The sequence below is a fragment of the Dendrobium catenatum genome, unplaced genomic scaffold (assembly GCF_001605985.2).
Source record: "Dendrobium catenatum unplaced genomic scaffold, ASM160598v2 fragScaff_scaffold_980, whole genome shotgun sequence".
NCBI classification, from domain to species: Eukaryota; Viridiplantae; Streptophyta; class Magnoliopsida; order Asparagales; family Orchidaceae; genus Dendrobium; species Dendrobium catenatum.
In genome coordinates this window covers 732,028-746,995 of record NW_021319442.1, presented here as the reverse complement: position 1 = coordinate 746,995, position 14,968 = coordinate 732,028, and positions in this window count along the sequence as shown.

Here is a 14,968-nt window from a genome sequence, read left to right as displayed (position 1 = left end):
TCCTTAGCTATTCTCTCAAGAGGCACGAAGATCAAATGACAAAAAAATTAGGTGGTAGTCTAATTTGGACTATTTATTAGAGAGCAACTCATTTTCAGACGATAATTAATTTTGTCTGGACGAAAATTTAACAGAGACCAGATCGTCCTAGACGATAATTAATTTCATCTGGATGAAAATTTTACAGAGAGCACTCATTTTCTGACGATAATTAATTTTGTCTGGACGAAAATTTTACAGAGACCAAGTCGTCCTGGATGATATTTAATTTCGTCCTGGACGAATAGGACTTAGAAAAGTTTTCATGCAAGTTCATATTCGTTCTATGTGCTCAATAGGAGATAACTTTCTGATCGTCTCGTACGATCTGATATCGTCCCGTATGATCAGTATAAATTTTATATGATCTCCTTATGTGTGTGTGTATGTTTTTATTCACTCAATTACAATCACTCCCTTTCAAATTTAATTCAAAGAAAAGTACAAGCTTCAAATTCACAAAGTATTTCATGTTGAATTTGATTTGAAGTCTTCGTAGTCTGGAGTTCGATTTTCCTGAAATGTTAGTACATACAAGAGCAAATACAAATATTCTAAAATTGTTAGGAGATAACTACACATTTGAACAATAATGTTTGAAATCATCAAAACTATACAAGTTGCAAAAATGTAAAGCATGCAAATAACAACTATCTTAACAAACAATACATCTAAAATATGTTAGGAGAAATTATAATAAAAATAATAATATTTGGAATCATAAAAAACATACATGTTGCATAAATCTCAATAATAAAAAAACTAAGTTGTAACAATCTCAACAATCTCCCCCTTTTTGATGATGACAAAATAATTATTGTTTGAGTTAACATATATACCCTTAATTTCACCTTAGCTCCCCGTAAAAGAATAAAACATGTGAATATATAGAAATTTCATGAAGTGCACATAATTTTTTTTTTAATTTTTAAAACATATAAAATACAAACTATGAAATCTAAAAACACAAACACAAAATATAAAAACATAAATAAAAAAAAACACAAAACACAAAATAATATTACTCCCCCTTTTGACAATAATAAAAAGGGAATAAGAAAGTTGAAATGAAAGATGTCAAATGATAAATCATATTAATTGATATTGAAGGAGATTGAAACATAGTTATAATAACAAAGTTAATTATCATAAGATGAAAACGAAAGATTCAAAAAATTTAAATTAAAGAACAACTTAGATAAGAAAATTTTATCAAGGTCATGAAACATTATAGACAATTAGATAAGGAGGATTATTGCAAAAGTGACGAAATGAAGATAAAGTAATTTCAATTTTCAATATAAAATATAATTGAAAATTAGATTGATTTGAATTAAAGATTAAATGATAGAGGAAAGAATATATTCAATTAGCGATATTGAGCATCTTTTTAAATATTTATGACAAACTTTGTTTATCTTTTACTATTTGGGCTAATTTTGTGCCTCTTTTCATTTTGCAAACTATTGCACAATCTTTCAATTTTTGTACACACTATATATTTCTTTTTAATATACTCCCCCCTTTTTTATTTGGTCTTTCCAAAATCAATAATCTAAAAATCAAATTCCTCTAATTAAAAAAATAATTATATTAAAAAAAGAATTAGAAAATGATAAGACATCAAAATTGTAATAATAATATTCAAATTATGTTTGCCTAAAAAGAACATGAGATTGATATGTTTAACTTGATCGAGTTATAAGTTAACTTAAATTTTTTTGCAAAATTAGATTTCATAATGAATTTTATTTTATAATACAAGTTAATTTATAACACTTTTTAGATCAATTAAAAACAGACTTTTTATATAGGTAAACTCACATTTCAAATAATGAATAAAATCAACTAAATAAAACATGACATTTTTATTGATATCAAAAAGATCGGATACATCAAAATCATTGATATCAATAAATATAGCTTCTAAACATCATAATATCAACACAAATCTAAGTACAAAAAAAAAGTAATACAAAAAGAAATAAACATAGACATCATCATATCATCACATCATCGGGAAAGGACTGACAAAAGCAACTACAAAGGAATACATCTAAAACTCTGAAGGACCATAATCTGGAGGAGGAGAATTCTTGAATACTGAGAAATAACTATTCATCATAATTATATTCATATTCATCGAGTCAAACTAGCCTCAAATCCACCCTATATCTTGTTGGTACTATGCATTTTATTAATTTAAATGAGTCTGAATTTGATCAAAATAATGATCAAAATGACTCTTCAACCGATCAAATCGCTGGACCATCTCTTAAAAGTAGTTTTGATCAGGTCCCTGAGCAGGTGCAGGTGCTCCCCCTTCTTCCTCAGTATCCTCACTTGAACTCTCATTTCTTAAAAAAAAAAAAAAGAGATCGAAAAGATGCATCAGTGAAGAATATTGGCATTTTAGGGGGAGGATTAGGATGAATTATATTGTACTTCTTTTCCAAAATATAAGTCACTAAATGTCCTAGAGTAATATTTTTCTTCCACTTATGGTAAGGAAGCCCAATTTCTAAAAGGTTATGAATGTAATCTAAGATGAGTTGGGCCTCATCATAGGTTGTCCTGTCATGATCAACTAGGTAACGGTGCATAAAAAATGATCCATGTTTATGCGATCACCAGTCTTAGAAATGATTAAAGTTCTTAAGACATGTTGGATGACCCTGACATTTTAATTCAAAGTGAAGACTCTACCAAAGTGACAAACTTGAGTTACACCTCTAAGAGTTTTATTTATCTTAAACTAGTCATAATCGAATTTAGAGGTTAATATGTGTGCTCTAGTCCCAGGAGTCCTTAAATAAAGAAAGGTTCCTAGATCTTCCTTAGCGATTTCTACCCATTATTTTTTTAACTAATGATGTTATCCTACTCTCATCCTCACTGAACCTCATATTTCCTAAAAAATAGTGAAAAGCCTCTTTGTGATAATCATAGATCAAAGTAAAAAATGAAGGGGAATTGGGTTGAAGCAAATATAGGCATAACTTGAATGTGGATTTCATCTTGAATCAGTAGTCTTGAAGCTGTGATTTTTGAAGCAATATTCCTATAGAAGGAATCCTCATTATCTCTAGACAGGAAGTTGTCGCCCCCACCCCTGGATGACGATCCCTTAGTAACTCTAGAGTGCTTGCTAGAACTTACCATTCCTAGGTTAGCGCCTCTAGAAGGATTTAAGAAGGGTTTGGAAGTGAATGAAAATGAATTCTAATGCCCTCTTATTTAAAGAAAAATGACCCATCATACAGAACAAAAATGGATTCATATGTACGATCTTGGAATCGTATGGGACAAAAATATTTTTTTATGAACGAATGATAACATCTAAAATGAAAATACTTTTTGTAAATATAGAATTTATGAGGCATTCTTTAATATAGACTTTTTCACCATACGATCGTATAAATGCACATGTGTTCGTTCGAAATGATCAATTATTTAAGATCATTTTAATGATGGTTAGATTTGTCCCCCATAGAAAATGACATGTGGATCGTACAGACAAAATTTTCATTTGTACGTACGATCAGTTATAATAACTAATTCTATCCATATAACTGTCTACATGTGTACAGACGAATATATACAGATCGTATGGGATGATGACATTATCGTACAGTACGATCAATGTGAAAACAAATCTAACTTTTATGCATTCAACTCCAAAATAATGATTGACTTGCAATAGAATTTGTACAGTATGAAAATAATTTTATACAATATGAATAAAACACTTATAAACTAAAATCCAAAAAAATTTCTCAAATTCAATCAACCTTAAAAAAGTGACAAATGTCTAAATTGAAAAACTCTAAAAAAAACAAAATAAAAAAGCATTCATAACTAAAATAAAAACAACACAAAAATAAAAACAAACACACATAAAAACAAATCAAGGTTGCAGAAGTTTTTATCTAAGTATTAATATCAATCACACCTAACCTTATTCTTAATGTGTTAAAAGTATCAAAGGCTAGGGTTTTGTAGAAATGTCTACAAGTTTATTTTCAGTTGAAACATGATTTAATTCAATTTCTCCTTTAGATACATGATCCCTAATGAAATGATGCCTTCTTTCTATATATTTGGTTCTAGAATATTGAATAAGATTTTTTAAAATGCAAATGGCACTAGTGTTATCATAATAAATTGGAATTGTGCATATTATAAATCATAAATCAGTGAACTATTATTTTAACTAAAGAACTTGTGCCACACAACTTCCTAAAATAATATATTCAGCTTCAGCAGTAGATAGGGCTACGTAATTATATTTTCTACTGGATTAAGAAACTAAAAAATTTTCTATAAATTGATAAGTTCCAGATGCACTCTTTCGATCAATCCTACAACTTACAATGTCTGTATTAGAATATCCAATAATTTCCAATGAAGAGCTGTACTAAGAATACCAAATTCCTAAGTTTCGAGTTTCTAGAAGATATCTCAAAATATTTTTATAGTTGTCAAATGTGATTGTTTTGGATCTGATTGAAATCTAGCACATAAATAAATACTAAACATATTATCTTGTTTGCTAGTTGTCAAATAAAGCAAAGATCTAATAATTCCTCTAAAATTCTTTTGATTAACAGATATTTCCTTTGGGTCCTTATCCAACTGAACTAAGAAACTCATTAATATACTTACTAGTTTAGCATTATCTATTTCATATTTTTTGAGGATGTCCTTAACATACTGTGACTGACTAACAAATGTCCCCTCCTCAATTTGTTTAATGCTAAATTAAGAAAATAACTTAAATCTTCCATTAAACTCATCTCAAATTCATTACTCATTATTTTTGAAAAATTATTACAAATATTTTTATCAGTTGATTCAAAAATAATATCATCAACATATATCTAAATAATGAGTATATCAGCTCCTAATTTCTTAAAAAAAAGAGTGGTGTCTATACTTTCTTTTACAAAAGATTTCTCTAATAGAAAAGTGCTTAACCTCTCATACCAAGCCCTAGGTGCTTGTTTCAATCTATATAATGCCTTTTTCAATTTATACACATGACTAGGGAATTTATAACTTTCAAAACCTGGAGGTTGTTCAACATAAACATCCTCTTGAATCACCCCTTCAAAAAGGCACTTTTAACATCAATTTGAAAAAAATTATATCCTTCAAAATTGGCAAATGCTAGTAAAACCCTAATTATTTTAGGTCTTGCTACATGGGTAAAAGTCTCCTCAAAATCTATTCCTTCAATTTGATTATGCCCCTTAGCCACCAATATAGCCTTATTTCTAATAACTACTCCTGATTCATTTATTTTATTTTTAAATACCCACTTAGTTCTAATTATACTTTGATTATTTGGCCTAGCAATCAATTCCCAAACATCATTTCTTACAAAGTGATTTAATTCTTCTTGCATGGCCAAAATTCAAATTATATTCGAAAGTGCTTGATTAATATTTGTGAATTTTATTATTAAAATAAAGGTAAAATGGTTGACTTCTTTGCAAAGTTCACGTCTAATCCTAACACCCTCACTCGGTTCACCTAGAATTAATTTCTTAGGATGGTTTTTAGAATATTTCAAATCTTTAAGCAAAGGGTTTTCTTATTCTAAATTTTCATCCAGACTAATCTTCTCAATCCTTTAGAAGTTATTTTCTATATCATCCTCTTTCAAACTTTGCTCTTCCAAAATGCTAGATTCATCAAATACAACATGTATGGTCTCCTCAACCATCAAAATTTTTTTGTTAAATACTCTATACGATTTTCTAACACTAAAGTATCCAAGAAAAATTCCTTCATTTGATTTTGGATCAAATTTTCCTAAAGGAGATTTTTTATTATTATGAATGAACACTTTACATCTAAAATATGCAAATGTGACAAATTTGGTGTTCTCCCCTTAAGAAGCTCATAGGATGTTTTATTCAATTTTGACATTATGTTCACCCTTTTCAGAACATAAATACTATACTAACCACTTCAGCCCAAAAATATTTAGGAAGTGAATATTCTGGTAACATAGCTCTAGCGGCTTCAATTAATGTCCCGTTCTTTCTTTCGACTATCCCATTTTACTGAGGGTCCTAGGTGTAAAACAATTGTGATAAATTCCTTGTTCTTTACAAAAATCCTCAAAGTGTTCATTTTCAAATTCACCTTCGAAATCATTTTGAATTGTTAAAATTTTACATCCTAGTTTCCTCTAAATTCAAGTCGAAAAGTCTCTAAATTCCTCAAATGATTCATTCTTATGAAATAAAAACTTAAACCATGTGAACCTCGAGAAATCATCAATAATCATAAATCCGTAGACCTTCCCTCCTAGACTTACAGTGCTAACCGGTCCAAAAAGATTCATATGAATAATCTCCAATGGTTTGCTAGTTCTAATATTGTTATTGGAATGAAATAAGTACTTCACATATTTTTCTAGTTGACATGCATCCCAAAGGCGATTCTTAGTAAGGTCTAGTTTTTGTATACCTCTAACCTATTCCTTTTGGGTAATTTTCCTAAGATATTTCTTGCTAGCGTGATAAAGTCTCCTATATCATAAGCAAGATTCATTAGAAATTATTTTTAAACAAAAAGTATTAGGAGTTTTAATACAATTCAAATCTAGCATATAAATATTATTTACCCTAGTTCCATGTAATACATCATTTCTATTTAAGCTTAATATGTAGCTAGTGAGAAAAAATTTAACGCTATACTCTTTATCACATAGCTGACTTATACTTAACAAATTATACTTTAATTCTTTTACAAGTAATACATTCTCAATGAAAAATTTATTCAAGTTATTGATCATAACTGTGCCAACCACTTTCCTAGTGGTATTATCTCCTAGTGTAACATTGTCTCCATTCATGGCTTCCAACAATATGAATTATGTAGTGTCTCCACTCATATGCTTCGAGCAATCTCTATCTAGGTAACAAATGCTCTCATGTGGTCTTTCAATCTTTGATAATTAGCATCTTCTAACACATTAAATTAAACTAGATGCATATATGATATGACTTATTTTATACATCTTAGGTCTCCACACTAAATGAGTTTTTTTATATAAAGTATAAGTGTGTGAAATATGTCTAATCATCCCACAAGTAAAATACTTAACTCAGAAAAAGGGTTTTTCAATCTCCGATAATAAATCTGTCTCTTCCTAGGTTTTAAGATTTTTGACCTCAAAATAGGATTAATAAAATTTTCAAGTGTAGGGGGTGTCCTATTTTCCTTAAGAGCTTTTACCTTAGTTCTAAGAAATGAATTAGCATCTTCTAACATATTAATATCATATTTTAAATAGTGCTCTTTACTTTCACATTCATCCTTAAAATTTTTAATTCTTTTTGCAATTCAATGTAGGATGATTTTAGTAATTCATTTTGCTTATTCAAATCATCAAATTCATCTAGTAAGCTCATGTGATTTTTGTAAACCAGTGCATGATTTTCCTAAGGGTTTCATGCTCCTTTTATGATTCTTGCAATTCTAAGTTTAATCTACCATGTATTTTCTTGAGTTTTCTATATGCAATATAAATTCTTTCAAAAACTTCATGCAATTCATTATAAGTTAAGTTACATACCTCTTCTTGATCTGACTGATTAAGATTATCAGCCATTAAACATAGGTTGGTGACTACCTCTTCCTTTTTTGAATATGAAGAATCAAAAGCCGAGTACGCCCATAAAACTCTCTGAAACCTCTTCTTACCCTTTTTCCTGTTTGCTTTATCCTTTACCTTATCCTTGCTAGGAGTGGTTTTAAGATTAGGGCAATCCATTTTAACATGTCCAGGTTTCCTGTATTCATAACAAATCACATCATTATAAACCTTAATATTTTTTGTGGAAGTTACCTTTGTTCCACTATTGGCGTCTACTTTGCTTCCTTTTAAGAAAACTCATGAATTGGCTTGTCATCAAGGAAATGTTATCCTTATCCTCAGGTTGTGATTGATCACTCTCCGAGTCATCCACTTTCATTGCTATGTTCTTCTCCTTTCGCTATTCTCCTGCATCAATCTTCCTTTGACTCACTCCTTACTCGTAAGCAATTAGTGATACAAGAAGATTATTAATAGAATAAACATATTAGTCCTTAGACTCTGTAATAGCAGTTATTTTAGCATCATAAGTAGTAGAAAAATAATCTAGAATTTTATTAACCAATTCAACATTTGTTAGTTCCCTACCTAATACATGCAAAGAAGTGACTATTTGAGTAAATCTTGTATACATGTCAGAAATGGATTCATTGGATTTTATACGAAATAATTTATAGTCATGTAATAAGATATTTAATCTAGATTTCTTTACTTTATTAGTCTCTTTGTAAGTAATACAAAGCCTATCTCAAATGTCTTTTCCACTTTTGCAAGTAAAAACACGTATGTAATCTTCATACCTAAGTGCACAAAAGAAACTATTTAAATATTCACATATGATAATCAAGCAATTGAAGAAATATAGATATGCATGTTTTGTAAAAATCGAAAGAGATATTATCAAATAATCTTTTGAAATGAGCTTTTCAACCATAATAACAAAATTGCAGAAAATAAAAACACAGAAAGTAAAATGATACAGATTTATAGTGGTTCAATCAAATACGACCTACATCCACTCCCTCAAGACTCCCTCTTTAGGTATTGCACTATTACCAAAGTGATACTCCTTTTGCTCCCACAGCAAGGCAGAGAAGCCTTAATAATTCCTCTCTTCCACCAATCCTAAGTGTGGTAGAGAACCATCATCTGTTCACACTCTCTAAGTGTCGTTAGAGAACTGTTGTCCTTTTACACTCTCCAAGTGATGATAGAGAACCATCATCCTTTCATATCCTCCAAGTGCTGGCGAAGAACCACCATCCTTTTACACCCTCCAAATATCGACAGAGAACTGTTGTCCTTTCATACCTTATAAATGTCAGTAGAGTATTGGATCTTCTTTAAATATTTTATCATGAGTAACTAGAAAATGTTGCAATTCTGAGTTCATGGATTAAACTTCATAATTATATGCGACTGCCCTACCTACTAACTTTTCAGGTCCACAAGATTGAGTATAACTCAAGCCAGGTCAAGATTGGGTAGCTTAAGTTTGAGTTAGTCTGTATTTTTTTTTCTTTCTTGTGTCTATTGTAAAAGTGGTTCCTGATGTTAAGTAACCTTGGACACACACGCTTGAGTTTTTTTTTTGTGTACATCGGCCTGGATGATGTCCATATCGGTCAGGATGATTTGACTAAGAATAGAAACCCTAATTAGAGCATCCTAGTTAAGACAGCCATCATTAAGCGCATCATGTTCGACGATCCTTGTATCGGCTAGGATGATAGGCTCAAATAAAAAAGAATCAGCCACTAGATCTATTTAGGTAAGATTTATTTTGGATATCGGCTAAGCCGATCCATTACATTAGCCTGAATGATTTAACACAATTATGCTTAAATTAATTTGGTAATTAAGGAAAGTAATTAAGGCTTGATTGATACGATCACATCGTCCAGGATGATTGTGGGATCGTCCTGGATGATCACGGGATCGTCTGGAATGATCAGTTCAAAAAACTTTGGTTGCTCCTGGACGATAAATATCGGCCAGCTCTTATTTAGAGCGATGTTCTGGACAATTTTCCTCATTTTTAAACAAATCGTCCTGGACGATTGTGCTATCGGCCCGGACAATCAAGCTAATTTTGGATCATCCAGACCTCCTTTCAGAGCGATTGTCTAGCTGATAATCTGTGATTTGAACTATTCGTATTGGATGATATGTTATCATCCTAGACGATATGAACAAATTTCTTATATTTCCCATATCGTCCAGGCTGATTAGGCTTAAATTGCACTGATCGTACAGGATGATATTTATATCATCCTAGACGATAAAGTTGACAAGTTGCAATTAATGAGCTATTCCAAAGCTCTTCAATTTAAGAGCTCTTATTCTTCACTTTATAATATCTTTTGCTGTTGTCTTGACCTAAGAGAGCCAAGAGGAGAGGGAGAGAGGGGGGAACTTATGAGGGGGGCAAGTTTGTGAGAGGGATTCACAAAGGTTGCTCCAAGAAAGGTTCCAAAGTGTCTTCTCCAGTCTTCTTCCTTCATCCTTGGGGGTTCAAGGGAGGTCTTCTTTAGCAATTGGTTGAGGTTCTCTGCTTGCTTCAGGAGTAAGCAAAAGGAGTTGGGTTTTATGCCTCACCGGGGTTGGCGAAAAGGAGTTTTTATAAGGGCTTCTCTGACTTGTTGTGGGAGCAAAAGGAGAGTCACGTTTATAGTGTAATACCTGGAGGAAGCCTCCGGGGAGTGGACGTAGGTCGAGTTGATCGAATCATTATAAATTCTCTGTATTCTTTTGTCACTACATTATGTATTTATTTTTTCACACGTTGATTTCTTTGTGGTGATATTGATTTGATTTCTATTTGTGGTTTGCATAAGAAAATTTTTAAAATACTAATTCACCCCCCTCTTGGTTGGCCTCAGGCTAGTTCTTAAGGGCTTAACATCCCTAACAAACTTTCAAGTGATATCAAAGCAGGATTCATAAAAACTAAGTTTAAAAACTTTTTAAATTTTGATCCATGGCTAACAACGAAAATCATAATACTGCGAAAGGGTATTCTATTACCCGACCACCTTTGTTTGATAATATCCCTTTTGATTTTTGGAAAACTCGTATGTCTACATTTTTACAATCAATTGCTTATCGCATATGAATTCTTATTAAGGATGGTTATACACCTCCAACTGGAAAATTGAATGGTGTTACTATTTCACTTCCATTTACTGAATGGACTCTTGATGATAGGAATTTAGCACAATTAAATGTAAAATGTTTGAACTATTTTTTTGTGCTTTGAAATCAGAAGATTCATGCGTGTTTCTACTTGCACTACTGGTAAAGAAATTTGGGATAAATTGTGTATCACCTATGAAGGTACTAATGATGTTAGGCAATCCCGTTTGAATATTCTCTTGCATGATTATGAACTTTTTTGTATGAAACCTTCTGAATCAATTTCTGAAATTTATATAAGGTTTACTCAGATTGTTGCTTCTTTACATGCCTTAGGAAGAGAACTAACTAACTATAAAAAAGTTAATAAAATTTTTAGATGCTTGCCTTCCTTTTTTGATGCTAAAATCACTACAATTACTAAATCTAAAGATTTGAATACCTATTCAATTGACAACTTACTTGGCTCACTCATTGCTTACGAGCAAGGGGTGAATTAAAGAAATTAATGCAAGTGAAAAAAAGAAGGAGAAAATTGTGGCATTGAAGGCCAATGACACGGACTCTGATTCTTCTAGGTCTGAAAGATATGATGTTTCCTTAATCACAAGGAAATTTAAAGCTTTCTAAGAAAGAAGCAAAAGAACCATCAAAAATGGAATAAAGGTAAAGGAAACAAAAATTTTAAGAGTTCTAATGATATGATTTGCTTTGAATGCAGGAAGCCAAGACATGTTAAAGCTGATTTCCCTACACTTAAGTCTCACCCAAGCAAGGAGAAGGGTGAGGAGAAATCCAAGTTTAGGAAGGACAATAAAAGATTCAAAAAGGCACTCTGGGTGGATTCTACATCGCATTCATCTGAGACTGAATCTGAAGAGGAGACAACAAACTTATGCTTAATGAAAGATGATCATCTTGATCAAGGTGACCAAGAAGAGATATATGAACTAGCCTATGAGCAACTCCTTGAAGTTTCTGAAAAAATTCATGCATCATATAGGAAGCTTAAGAAAACTCATGTTAGTTTGAAATTAAAATTTTTAAAATTACAAAAAGACCATGAAATTATTCTTAAAGATCATTCTACAATTGATACTAATCACATGGCTTTACTTGATGAGTTTGATGCATTAAACAAAAAACATACTGATTTATGAGTTTGCTCGTAATTCTTTAAAATCATCCCATGCTGATTTAGAAAAATAATATAAAAAATTAGAAAATATAAAAGCTTTTGAAAATAAAAAACCTTCATTTCACGCATCACATAAAAAGCTTCACCATAGATTAGTACATCCTTTTCCTGGAATTAAATGTTTTTCATGTGGCATGTTAGAACACATTGCACACACTTGCACTATTCACTATAGTCAACCTTGGGTTTGGAAATCCAAATTGCATGATTCACAGCATAACACACATGCATTGTATTCCACTTTCCATAAGAAGGGACCCAAACTTGTTTGGGTTCCTAAATATGACATTTGATGATTTTGTAGGCAAGCTATCACAAAAGGCCTCGTAAGAGTATGTGGTACCTAGACAGCGGATGCTCTGGACATATGACTGGCGACGCCAATCAATTCATTTTGCTGGAGACCAGGACAGGAGGCAAGGTTACTCTTTAATATAACCACAAGGAAGGTGATAGGCTCAGGTATAATTGGTAATTCTAAGAACCTTTTGATTGAAAATATTTTGCTTGTAGATGGATTGAAACACAACTTGCTCAGCATCAGTCAACTTTACGACAGGGGCTTCATCATAAATTTTTTAGCAAATTCATGCATTATCAGCTTAAATAATAACACTATTTTACAGGAAAAGCATATCAACAACATTTACATGCTTGATTTAAATAACATTGAATGTGCTGCTTCATTTTGCTTAAAAATTACAGTTGATGATTCATGGTTGTGGAACAGGAGATTATGTCATGCCAGTATGTAAACCCTTAGGAAAGTGACCCAAAAAGACCTAGTTAGAGGAGTCCCCAAGCTTAAGTTTTCAAAAGACCACCTTTGTGATACCTGCCAATTAGGAAATCAAGTCCACTCCACCACCCCATTAAGGACATTAGCACCTCTAAACCTTTAGAAGTCCTTCAAATGGATTTGTTTGGACCCATTAGCACTGCCAGCTTGGGAGGGAAAGTCTTTGATTTTGTGATTATCGATGACTACTTGAGGTTCACTTGGATTAGATTTTTGTCACATAAAAATGAATCTTTTGATGAGTTAAAGCATTCTTCACTTTGATTCAGAAAAATCAAGGTTGTGAGATCTTGAACATCTATAGTGACAATGGGGGAGAGTTTAAAAATAAGAAATTTGGAGATTTTTATGAGGACAAGGGGATTGATTAATCACAACTTCTCAGCTCCTAGGACCCCTCCATAGAACGGGGCAGCTGAAAGAAAGAACCAGATCTTAGTGGAAGCCGTTAGAGCCATGCTTGCTGAGTATTTACTTCCAAAATACTTTTGGGCTGAAGTAGTTACTACAGCTTGTTATGGGTTGAATAGGGTGAAGGTTAGAGCTAAATTAAATAAGACACCCTATGAGATTCTTAAGGATAGGACACCCAATCTTTCCCACCTTCATGTCTTTGGTTGTAAGGTTTTCATTCATAATAATGGGAAGTCTCACTTAGGAAACTTTGATCCAAAATCTAATGAAGGAGTGTTCTTAGGATATTCTAATATTGGGAAGTCTTTTAGGGTATTTAATAAGAGGACTTTGGTGGTGGAGGAAACTACTCATATAGTATTTGATGAGTCTGATCCTAGAAAGCCTAGAGTTGAGGATGATGATGTTGTTGGAGAGATTACCATTGGAGTAGAAAATTTAGAGAAGAGGGTAGAGCACCAGAACACTGAAGGAGTAGGAGATGTTACCCAAGGAGTAGAAATTTAGATCTGGAGAAAAGGGTAAAACCTTCACACACTTTGCCTAGAGATTGGAGATACTCTTCGAGTCACCCTAAAGATCTGATCTTAGGAGACCCTTCTGATAGAGTTAGGACTAGACATGGACTTAGAAAGGAAGTGAACCACTCTACCTTTATCTCAATGACTGAACCCACCAACCTAAACCAATCCCTTTCTGATGAGTTTTGGATCTTAGCCATGCTGGATGAATTAAACTAATTTGTTAGGAATGGTGTTTGGGAGCTTGTAGAAAGACCTAAGGGACAAAGTGTAGTTGGAACCAAGTGGGTCTTTAAGAATAAAGTGAATGATTCTGGAATGGAGGTTATGAATAAGGCAAGATGGTGGCTAAGTGGTACAACCAAATATAAGGGATAGATTTTGAGGAGACCTTTTCCCCTGTAGCTAGATTGGAAGCCATTAGAGTGCCATTAGCCTTTGCCTATTATAAGGGATTTAAGCTTTTTCAAATAGATGTTAAGAGTGCCTTTTTAAATGGGGTAATAAAAGAGGATGTGTTTGTAGAATAACCCCCAGGTTTTGAGAGTTTCCAATTTCCAAATCATATTTTCAAATTAAAAAGAACCTTATATGGATTAAAGTAGGCACCCAGAGCTTGGTATGAGAGGCTTAGCACATTTTTATTAGAGAGGGAGTTTGTTAAGGGGAGCATAGACACCACCCTTTTCCTAAGGAAAGTAGGAAATGATTTACTCATTATTCAGATTTATGTTGATGATATACTTTTTATATCTTTTGATAAGAGATTATGCGATGAGTTTTATAAAATAATGAGTAGAGAGTTTGAGATGAGTATGATGGGAGAGTTATCTTACTTTTTGGAGTTTAGCATAAGACAATTAGATGATAGAACCTTTCTAAATCAATCAAATACAAAAATGATATTTTGAAGAAGTACGAGATGGATAAATCCAAGCCAATTAATACTCCCATGAGCTCCAATGTTCAGTTAGATAAGGTCCCAAGTGGAAAGTCTATTGATCAGAAAAAATACAGATGGATGATTGGATCTTTACTTTACCTAACTGCTAGCCGACCTGATATAATATTTAGCATTTGTCTTTGTGCTAGATTTCAAGCTGACCCTAAGGAATCCCACCTGACTGTAGTTAAGAGAAATCTTATATACCTTTTAGGGTCCCAAAACTTAGGAATCTGGTACCCTAAGAACAACACTTCCTTTAAGATTATTAGATATTCTGATTCTGATTTTGCAGGAAGTAAGGTGG